Raw genomic sequence first — 12,227 nt, forward strand, 5'->3', positions numbered from 1 at the left:
CTGAAGAAGATCTGGATGGATCAGGACAGACAGCAGTCAGGACAGATGTTCCTCCTAAGATGAGGTCAGGGTTTATAACCTGTTGTTACCAAACTCAGCACTGGAATCAGGGCCAGAAACTGTTAAACTCCAGGCTAAACACAGAAGTTTCAAATGAGAACTTCGGTAAACCAAACAGTTATAAACAGTCGTGAGCTAGAGGCAAAATTATATCTTGTTTAAGTTCATTAGAGCCCACAGAAGAGTTCTTTTTGGAGGAAAGGGACGGAAGCTCACTGTCTGCATGGTAATGCTTGCAGAAATTTGCAAAACTTCAAAGCATCTGACATAAGTGGAGGCAGGAGCTGAGCCTAAGAGACTAAGCCCACTCCTGCTTATACCTTTTATATACTTCCTTCTTGTATTTTAACTCAGGAGTAAGGAGCTCTCCGTTCATCTATGCTGGCCTTCCACCATGCTTGCTTGACTTCCTGCATGCAGGAATGGGCTGTCTTGTGCTTTGAGGAGGTTGTCCTTGAAGATCAGTCAGCTCTCACAGGCTTTCCCTTTACCTTCCACAGCAGTCTTCCATGAGATTCTACCAAGAAGATCCTTGAACAAGATGAATTCTACTCTCCTGAAGTGCCAGCTTGTAGTTGTACTATTTGTCTTTCTCACTTCTCTCAGAATTTTCATCTCCACAATCTTGTGGCTGCCCTTTACATCCCATACTTACTCTTTCTAAGAAGTCCAGAAGACTCATCAGTCACCTGCATCAAGAAATTACCATCAACACAGACCAGAAATCTGAATTGCCTGTGCCCAGCTCTATTACCCTATCTGCAGACATCAGGGTGGTTCTCATCTCCAGTGAGTACCAGTGGGGACTAGAGCTGGAGTACCAGCTCATGGAACTTCCTCCAGCTTTCAAATTAAGGCTTCTTCTACTTCCCCTTCTCGATTAGGAGGTCTGTAGCAGGCACCTAGCACAAAGTCACCCATGTTGGACTGTTCACTGATCCTTACCCATAAGGTCTTGACTGCCTCGTCACTTGTTCCAAGCAAAGCAGTGTGTGTTGCAGCCAACGCTTTGCACAGCTTGAAATCCATCCATATTCCTCACCTTCCCAGCCTGTTTCTTCTCAAGACCCTGTATCCATCCATTGCAGCACTCCCGCCACGTGAGCTGTCCCACTGTGATTCTGTAATCCCTGTGAGATGCCACCAAGCAATCTCTTTTCTACAGTTGTTTTCAGACCCCAGGTACTTTCTTTAGGTTCCTCTGGGATTTAGAGTGCTGGTTGTTGGAGCTGCCGCCTTCTTATTCCTTCTTTCCCTGCCTGAGTGCCCACCCCTCTTGCAGCAGTATGTTCCTTGTTCTTGTCTCCTTCGTCAAGTAAATGGTAGTACTAAATGCACTTTAGTCTCTCATTGCACTAGTTACGTTGTAGTATAGGAGCTGGATACTCTAGCAGCCCTTGAGTATGTTACTTTTTCGAGCATTCAGGGAGGCCTGCCTGAGGTGCTGAGCCTTAGCACTGCACCACTTCAAGTTCCCATGCTGTGATGTTTGCTTTCTGGAGGCAGTGGTAGGTGGAACTGGTCCTCACATTGCTTGGCACTAGGGTCTTGCATGGATGCCCTCTAGCCTGGGGTGCTGGTATTCCGAAGGATGCTTTTGCAGTCATGGCTGACTGGTGTGGGGACCTAGTTCTGTCTGCTCAGCAGCAGCCTGCACAAGGATGCAGGCTGGATTGACAGGTTTGAAGTTGATGGGACGCTTCAGTAGCAGAAAAAGGAAGGCCTGACTGGTGGATGTACAAGGGAAAGAGAAAACTTGGAGGCCTGGGTCAACATTGAAGGGCACACCAGGCACGCATTATTGAGTATTGGGAGCAGAAGAGGGGCAGGAAGGTACAGAGTAAAGGTTGGAGCTGACTGAGGAAGGTCAGTTGCACAGCAGTGTTAAGATGTGATACCCATCAAACAAAGCTTGGTGAAAGAACGTACCTTTCAAGACTTAACTGAAGAGCTTTGATCAAGCAAAATTATTTCATGGAAACTTAGTGGTTTATGTCATGTGCTTCTATCACCTTTTTAAATCTGATGTCAAGGGCCCTAAAACCAGACTTACCATTTTATGGAACTATGGCTATAAACACTGTGTCTCCATTTTAAAGGAGAAGTGTTGCTAATTGCCAGGAAGTCATGCTCAATCCTCAGTCACAGAATTATCAGCATCACCATATGTGTTTGCTATGGTATGAATTTTGAATGCTATCATTATTATTAATAAGCAAAATGTGCCTTCAGTTTATATTTTGCCACTGCATGGAAAACTCACAGAATGCCATAAGGTTTATAAATTATCACAGCCTTACAATCAGTGTATTATGCTATAGTATCAGAAAACTAATACCAAGAAAACCTTTTCTTGAACCAATACTTTAAATTGCTGAAAAAAGTCAAAGTAAAAATAAAAGATGCCAGTCTGTCTGGTAAATAAGTGTGTTGTATTACCCATACTGAAACTCCCATTGAAGTTTCTATAGAAATGCAGTAGCCTCCTGCAGCAGTTGCTCCAAAATCGTGTAATATAATGAATAAGGCAGGAGTTCCACTTTGTTTTAAACTGAAACAACCTGGTATCATGTCTGAGTAGAATAACCTTGCTTATGGGATTAAATGGGCTGAATTCCAAGCGAAAGGTTTCCACTCTGTATTTTTTCAAAAAGGACCTGAAATGTTTCAGATCAAATGACTTTGAATGTTTTGTACCACTGTAGATTTTTGTGGCAGAGTGTCATTTTATGACCTCAGCCTACAACTGTAAAAGCATATTTAGCTTGCTGCCTTATAACAGTACTCATGAGCAAATAGTATCTTGGGTTCACTGCTATTTATTAAAAGCAGCGTTATATGTGATAGCATAACTTTCACTGAAATGGATCAGTAGGAGCTGGCTCAGTGGTTCCTGTATCTGCTTTCCACTGTGCTTTCTATGTAATATTCTGACACTTTCGAATGTTTCCATTCCAAATGAGCAATGCTCTGTTAATTTCTAGTACAGTCCTGAAAGTCTGTTGTGTTTTTCTGTGGATCACACAAAATCATTGAGCTGCTGAACTCTGAAGGTGGTTCATGCTTTTCTCAGAGATGGTTCTGAGTAGGTCAGGTGCCTTCCCTGCCTGAGCTCCTGATGAAAATGTTTGACTTAAATCCCTAAGGCAGCGCCTGGATCTGCAGAGGGCATTGGGTACACGGTGTTGAAAAAAACAACTGACTGCAGCAAAAGTCAAGTGGTCAGCACTTCCCAGGGACAGGCCCTTGAGCTGTAGCATTTAAATGCCAAATCAGAGCTTTTCTCTTGTTGTTTCCACAAAACAAGGTCCAATTCTGCAGCATGAAGTCCAGCAGAGAGTCATGTCAGGAGGAAGTGTGAAGGAGTTGCATATGGATTCTCTTTGCTAATGCAGGGTCTTGGTCCCTGTTACATACCGTTTGTGTATGTCTGCTCTGAACTTGACTTCCTTTCAGCGCTTGAACTGAAAGCTTCCAGACCCGTCAGGAGCCGCTTCATCTGTACATAGTGTTTCTCACTGCTGAAGATGTTCTAGCTTGCTTCATGTTAAATTCTACTCTGTAACATGGTGATAATAATCTCCAAATTGTGTAGCTGTAGCTGTTCGTAACTTGTAAGAATTACCATGTCACTTAACACAGGACATCCCTATGAGGAAGCTCTCCCCATTGTGGAAGAAGGTTTCAGGTCACAGCCTTGAGGGACATGCCTGACTTTGTAAGCATTTAGCCTCAGTTTCCAGCTTCAATGCAACAACTCCGACAGGGTTTACGGACCTGTTTTCTGGGCTTGCGACTCTAGCACTTCTGATTGCAAATGTAACACTTAAAACATACCCCATTTGATGTAGTAATGGTTATGGACCATCTAGCATACTCCTGAACATGCAAAGGGTGTGTATATGCATGAAGTGTAATGACCTAGTATGCAATCTTTCAGATGCAGTCTGGAAAAGGCAAATGGAGTGTGGGAAGGAGAAAGATACAGATACTCTGGAGATACAAGTAGGAAAACTTTTCCTGTAGAAGTAGGATTCTGGCTGGAATCAGAGACTTTACAAAGCCAGGGTGCCTTCTGGCTAGCTGAGACAGACACTGTCACAAAGGCCCAGATATGGCAGTCTACACACTGAGTAGCACTTACCAGTATAAGGAGTCTCACTGAATGCTATTTATTCATGCATCCCTATTGAAGTTAATATGAGTAGAATATGTTGAATTTGGCCCTAGGTTAGTAACATAAAATTGTAGCTCTTTAAAATGGATCTGAACAGAGAGGTATGGTCCAATGCTGCACTGGCTCTGAGAGTTTGTTGGTTTGAGGGGATTTGGGATTTTTGGTTTGGCAGGGTTCTTTTAGGTGTGGGGGATGGTTGGGGGAAAAACAACATGATTATTTTTCTTACAAATCTAATAAGAAAAGAATTAGCCTAGAAGAGGGGAAAAAGAATCTGCTCCCTTAGATGTTATCTAAGATGCTGCTTTATTCCTCTAAGAAATAGAGCTTTCATGTGTTATATTACATAGTAGCTCCCCAAAAAGATGCATATCTTTTGCCCGGGGTGAGCAACTCCTGAGATTTCTGAAGTCAGGCTAGTACATTAACACCTTAGATTTAGGTAGCGCACAGCTACAAGCAAATGTCTTTGGATGATAGAAGTAAATCAGACGCTGCTTTTGTATGTCACAAGGGATTATTCTATTTTAGTGCTATGCCCTTTGGCTTTACAAATGCACCTGTAGTGCTCCTGTGGTTAGTGCAAAGAATCTTGGTAGAATTAATTTACTATAGTTGTTTTGTCTTTGTAAATAGCAAATGTTAGAACTGGCTATACACAAACAGCTTTTCAAACCTTACATGTATTGTTTGCAGCAGTTCATAGATAGGGAGGGCTTCTGTTCTTTAATGCTAGCATGGAGTTCAGCAATGTACTTTTCCATTCACAAAAGGTGATTTTTGTGGAAGCAAGAGGAATTTATGGCTGTGTCTGGTCATAAGGAAGATGGGAGATGAATTCTAGGAAATCTAAAGGTGGATCACCAGATACAGATTTCAGCTGTGCCTTTGCAAATCTGAAAAATTCTCCTCTGATTTCATGTCATCTGCTGTGTTATTTTTTATTGGAATAAATGACTCTCAGAGCTCATGGTGTCATCATACAGTAGCAAGCTATTAACCATTATCTGGGATTTTGGGAACAGAGATATTGGTCTATCAAATACTGTGGCAAGTAAGTGTCACTTTGAATCTTTTGAAGAGATGGGGGGAGCTAAATGTTTGTAATATCAAGAAGGTTTTAATTTTACCAATATCCCCTATTTCTCTTTTGTTAGCTACAGAGAGGATTAAAAAAAAAAAAAATTCCCCAATTTTGACAGTTTTGTGGTTGGGATGTTTGTTCGTTTGCTTTTTAGAATCATAGAACCATAGAATCGTTTAGGTTGGAAAAGACCTTTAGGGTTGTCCAGTCCAACCGTTAACCTAACACTGCCAAGTCCACCACTAAACCATGTCCCTAAGCACCACATCTACACGTCTTTGAAATACCTCCAGGGATGGTGACTCTACCACTTCCCCGGGTAGCCTGTTCCAATGCTTGATAACCCTTTCAGTGAAGAAATGTTTCCTAATATCCAATCTAAACCTCCCCTGGCACAACTTGAGGCCATTTCCCCTCTTTCCTATTGCTTGTTGCTTGGGAGAAGAGACCAACACCCACCTTGCTACAACCTCCTTTCAGGTAGTTGTAGAGCGCGATAAGGTCTCCCCTCAGCCTCTTTTTCTCCAGGCTAAACAACCCCAGTTCCCTCAGCTGCCCCTCATAAGACTTGTTCCCTAGACCCTTCACCAGCTTCGTTGCCCTTCTTTGGGCACACTCCAGCACCTCAGTGTCTTTCTTGTAGTGAAGGGCCCAGAACTGAACACAGTATTCGAGGTGCGGCCTCACCAGTGCCGAGTACAGGGGGATGATCACTTCCCTAGTCCTGCTGGCCACACTGTTTCTGACACAAGCCAGGATGCTATTGGCCTTCTTGGCCACCTGGGCACACTGCTGGCTCACATTCAGCTGGCTGTCAGCCAACACCCCCAGGTCCTTTTCCTCTGGGCAGCTTTCCAGCCACTCTTCCCCAAGCCTGTAGCGTTGCACGGGGTTGTTGTGACCCAAGTGCGGGACGCAGCACTTAACCCTCATACAATTGGCCTCAGCCCATCGATCCAGCCTGTCCAGATCCCTCTGTAGAGCCTTTCTACCCTGAAGCAGATCAACACTCCCGCCCAGCTTGGTGCCGCCTGCACACTTACTGAGGGTGCACTGGATCCCCTTGTCCGGATCATTGATAAAGATATTAAACAGAACTGGCCCCAATACTGAGCCCTGGGGAACACCACTTGTGACCGGCCGCCAACTGGATTTAACTCCATTCACCACAACTCTTTGGGCCTGGCCATCCAGCCAGTTTTTTACCCAGTGAAGAGTACACCCGTTCAAGCCACGAGCAGCCAGTTTCTCCAGGAGAATGCTGTGGGAAACGGTGCGAAAGGCTTTACTAAAGTCTGGTTAGACTGCATCCACAGCCTTTCTCTCATCCACTAAGCGGGTCACCTTGTCATAGAAGGAGATCAGGTAAGTCAAGCAGGACCTGCCTTTCATAAACCCATGCTGACTGGGCCTGATCACCTGGTTGTCCTGTACGTGCCGTGTGATGACTCTCAAGATGATCTGCTCCATAACCTTCTCTGGCACCGAGGTCAGGCTGACAGGCCTGTAGTTCCCCGGATCCTCCTTCCAGCCCTTCTTGTAGATGGGTGTGACATTTGCTAACCTCCAGTCAACTGGGACCTCCCTGGTTAGCCAGGACTGCTGATAAGTGATTGAAAATGGCTTGGTGAGCACTTCTGCCAGCTCCCTCAGTACCCTTGGATGGATCCCATCTGGCCCCATAGACTTGTGTGTGTCTAAGTGGTGTTGCAGGTCACTAACCGTTTCCCCTTGGATTATGGGGGCTTCATTCTGCTCCCCATCCCTGTCTTTCACCTCAGGGGGCTGGGTACCTGGAGAACAACTGGTCTTACTATTAAAGACTGAGGCAAAGGCAGCATTAAGTACCTCAGCCTTTTCCTCATCCTTTGTCACTATGTTTGCCCTCGCATCCAATAAAGGATGGAGGTTCTCCTTAGCCCTCCTTTTGTTGCTAATGTATTTATAGAAACATTTTTTATTGTCTTTTATGGCAGTAGCCAGATTAAGTTGTAGTTGGGCTTTGGCCCTTCTAATTTTCTCCCTGCATAACCTCACGACATCCTTGTAGTCCTCCTGAGTGGCCTGCCCCTTTTTCCAAAGGTCATAAACTCCTTTTTTTCCTGAGTTCCAGCCAAAGCTCTCTGTTCAGCCAGGCCAGTCTTCTTCCCCGCTGGCTCGTCTTCCAGCACATGGGGACAGCCTGCTCCTGTGCCTTTAAGATTTCCTTCTTGAAGAATGTCCAGCCTTCCTGGACTCCTTTGCCCTTCAGGACTGCCTCCCAAGGGACTCTGTCAACCAGACTCCTAAACAGGCCAAAGTCTGCCCTCTGGAAGTCCAGGGTTCTGCTGACCCCCCCTCCTTACTTCTCCAAGAATTGAAAACTCTATCATTTCGTGATCACTACGCCCAAGACGGCCTCCAACCATCACATCACCCACAGGTCCTCCTGTGTTCGCAAACAACAGGTCTAGCGGGTCGCCTTCCCTAGTTGGCTCACTCACCAGCTGTGTCAGGAAGTTGTCTTCCACACGCTCCAGGAACCTCCTAGACTGTTTCCTCTGTGCTGTATTGTAATTTCCAGCAGACATCTGGTAAGTTGAAGTCCCCCATGAGAAGAAGGGCTAGCGATTGTGAGACTTCTCCCAGCTGCTTATAGAATATTTCATCTACCTCTTCATACTGGATGGGTGGCCTATAACAGACTCCCACCATGGTATCTGCCTTGTTGGCCTTCCCCCTGATTCTTACCCATAGACACTCAACCCTATCGTCACCATCATTAAGCTCTAGACAATCAAAACACTCCCCAACATACAGGGCTACCCCACTGCCTCTCCTTCCTTGCCTATCCCTTCTGGAGAGTTTATAGCCGTCCATTGCAGCACTCCGGTTGTGCGAGTCATCCCACCATGTTTCTGTGACGGCAACTATGTCATAGTTTTTCTGCTGCGCTGTGGCTTCCAGCTCCTCTTGTTTGTTGCCCATGCTGCATGCGTTGGTGTAGATGCACTTCATTTGGGCTATTGATCCTGCCACCTTTTTGGAGGAAGAAGCCCTAATTCCTACGTGACCATTCTCAGGTGCTTCCATGGTTTCTAACACATCAATAACCCTTGCATCTTTGCTGCTGCATGGATCTCCGTCCCCTACCTCCACTGAGACAGCAGACCGAAGGACCTCGCTAGCACACCGTCCCTCGAACATTGGCATGCTGCCCCCAGGCTTATCTCTGGTGAGCCTGGTTTTTTCCCTTTCCCCCTTCAAATCTAGTTTAAAGCTCGTTCAATGAGCCCTGCTAACTCCTGTGCAAAGATCCTTCTCCCCCTTTGAGACAGGTGTACCCCGTCTGTCGCCAGCAGGCCTGGTGTTGTGTAAACCGACCCATGATCAGAAAACCCAAAATTCGGCCAGTGACACAAGGCTCGGAGCCTGGCATAAAGATGGTATCAGGTGTCCTATTATTAGATGAAGTGTGCTGGAACACTCACTGTGCTTGTTGTAGTCCAAATCTGCTTCACAACAACAACAGAAGACAAAAATGTAAAAGCGAAGAAAAAAGAACAGGAAAGACAGAGGCTGTGACTTGTAATAAGACTAGGTGGCTTTCTAATAATCTTGCTATTATAGAAAAGGAAGTTCAGCATATGAGTTTATTAGATGTTCTGAGACCTGGCAAATTTTAATCAATATCAGCTGCTGAAGTCATAGGTTTTTAGCTGCCTTTTTAATCTGAGTCTTTGAGGAGAAGACTGCATAAAATAGCCTTACCTAAGCCAGGCTGTTGGTTTGGTTTTTTTTTCAGTAGTGTAGGGGTTGGAAAAAGTGAGGCAGAGAAAGAAAAGGAGGTACAAAAAGGTGTTAAGAGCAGGAAAATACTTGGAAGTTTTGTGCTTTGGACATGTTAGCATTTAGATGAAGGTGGTAGGGGGGTAGGCTGAAGGCATAGCCTGGTTTGTCAGGTCATCTCTCGGGATCAGTATGGTATGGGTTCCTGTGTGTCAAGGTGGATCATAGGAACATAGTGGTTATATGGCATTAGGCCAAAAGTCCGTCTTGTCCAGTATGTTGTCTCTAGAGCAGCTAATAGCGGAGTATAAGAATAAGATATGTTACAGATTGATAGTCTCCTGAGAGCTTCCAGCAATCGGCTTTAAGGATTTCCTGAGCTATTTCTGGACTGTCATGTTTAACACTTCCTTGATGTGGTTTAATCCTTTAAGCGAACCTCATTCCCCACAGGAACCCCTTAAATTCTGCAGTTTGACATTGCAGTAGTTTGGTTGCAGATTGCCCCACCGGAAATCTCAACCCATGTTGTTGAGATTTATTCTTTTCAAACCACTTCTATTAATCATCAGTGCCAAATGAAAAGCACTCCAAAAGCGCAAGTGGGATTTGCTTATTCTCTTATTATTTGGTTTACCAGGAATGGCCCCTTCTATGGCTGATTTTAAATATGATTTTCATCTTCTAATTTTTTCCCATCCTAAACTTCTTTTTGCTAAATAACTTTCATGTCCACCCAGTGCTTGAGTTGAATCAGAACATAAATATAATTGTATGTAACAGACTTCTCTTTGTTTCTAGAGCTGCAAACCTCAGGTACTTTGGGGTACTGAGCTAGGACATAAGTATTTCACCCTTTTGCTACTTGTTATTCATTATTATAAATGTAATTGAAAATATTAAAAGTGGGGAGCCTAAAGTTAGGTAAGTCCGACAGGTATCTTGTGTTAGTGGTAGCCTGATATTTTGGGGTATATTGTGCTTATTACTCGTATCTGAATTAGTGGGAATTGTGAATGCTCTGATCCTGAAGACAGGCCACTTATTTGGAAGCATAAACATGAAGATTTACAAGTGGACAGACACGCTAGTAATTTTTTAATACCCTTAATCTCAAACTGCCATGAGCTCTCTTCCAGTTGTCCTGTGACTATCTAGGAGGTTTCTGTTTGCCAGTGTAATCTAAATATTCACATTATTACAAGCACAGAAGGTTTTTCCTTTCAACAGCATGAACTGGCATTTAACTTTTTATTTAAAAAAAAAAAAGCTTATGATAATTTCCTGACTTCAACTCCCTGGACATCCAGGTAAACCATAACTGTCAAATTTTATTCAAGTTCGGAACTGGGATAAACTCTGCAAGGTATATTTTACGACAGAGCAATCCATCTGTGCGAGGTGTACCAGTGCAACACGTCAGCACATACTGCTGTGTTTGCTGCCAGCCTGGACGAGAAGACAAGGGCTCTTAACTCAGGGGAAGAGTTGTTTAAAGCCTGTTTCTGCAGAGGAACAGCTTGCTGGGCTGAGGCACTCTGCCCTGATGTGTGTGGCTACAGTGCCCTCTTGTGCGAGTGCGCGCTGGTAAACAGCGGCTGATTCAAAAGGTCTCTCCAAAACACCTGGCTGCCAGAGAAGGAAGGAAACTGAAGACAAAATCCTCTTCCCGCTGTGGGCTTTTGCAGCTGTGTTTTAGTCACCGGCAATTTGTTTCGTTCTGTGATATGATGCAAATATAAGGACAGCCTCTGGACTTTTACAGCTTAAAATGTGCTTTGTATTCTGCTAGTATTTTGGCATTAGCTGGAAAATTAACACTTACTATTTCTGTTGTGGTGATGCCCACAGGACCTGTTACGGAGAGGAGCTCCTGGTTGTGCTAGGTGCTGTCTCCACACTCAGAGGTAGGGCCCTTGCTGTGCTGAGGAGCTTTAATTGTGTAAGAAAAATAAGTAACCAAACCTGGTTATTCTTTTGCAGGAATAAAGACAGAAGTTTCCTCCTCTCCCCGCCCAAAACTTGTCAGCTGCACTTCATCTGCCTCTGAAATTAAAGAGAGTGAATTAATATGTCTTGATTGGAAAAAAGAAGAAAACTTCAAGGGAAGAAAGGGCACAGTGATCAGAACTAAGTGAGCAGGACAGACCCAGGAGGGTTTTGACACATTATCATTTGAAAATGGCAAAGCAAAAATCTGCTGTGACCACGGTGTTTTGAGATTACTGTAAGCCAAGAAAAATACCTGCCTATGCAAATAAGTTTAACCATGACATAGAAAATTCAGGGTATGTGTCCCACTCATTTGATCAAATGCCTTTTGATCATTCTAAAATTATAGCTACCCTTCTGAGGGCATAATTCATGATGAAACTGTAGGGAGTATAAGTGACAACTAAGCAAGAAAATTGTCGTATTACCAAGACTTAAAGTGTGTAAGCAAGAATGTCATAACATTAAAAAAAGAAAAATCCAAACCTAGATCCTCAATACAGGCCATTGAACTGTATAAACCTAGCAAAAGAAGGACTTGGCACAGATTTTTCCAAGTGTTAGGTACTTTGACTTCAGTTGAAGACCACGGGTAGAGGAAACATGCAGTATCTCTGCAGTCAATGAAAAAGCAGGCTGTTTGGTTTTGTTTTTTTTTTCCTACCGTGCTTTTCTCTGATTAGCATGTAGATTCAGAAACCTGTTTTTGTCTCATTTTAAACATTCTATTCTAAACATTTGCTCTTGATGTAATAAACTGTGAGAATTCCACCCTAAATTTATTAGATTGAGAGTCCACAGAGGAGAAGCTGGAGAGAGAGATACAAAAATGAGAGGAGAGCTGGTAAGATGAAATGCAAACTGAACTGAGCTGCACAGAAAGGAGCAGAGAAATGGGGAAGGAGGGAAAGGATGGTATCCTGACTAGAAAATAGATGGAGTGTGCCAGAGGACTTGTATGAAAGTAACTGGGAGCAGAATTTAGCTATTAAAATGCTGTCATCCTGTGCCTGTCTTCCAGTCCTATTGGCGTGTCCCATTGCATTCTCCAGTCTGTCCTTACTACTTCTTATTGGTCCTTACTGGGCACTAGGCTTGCACCTGCTAATACCATCACCAGCCCTTAAGCTAGGGCAATGTGAGATT

Source organism: Gymnogyps californianus, chromosome 2 (genome assembly GCF_018139145.2).
Source record: "Gymnogyps californianus isolate 813 chromosome 2, ASM1813914v2, whole genome shotgun sequence".
Taxonomy (NCBI): domain Eukaryota; kingdom Metazoa; phylum Chordata; class Aves; order Accipitriformes; family Cathartidae; genus Gymnogyps; species Gymnogyps californianus.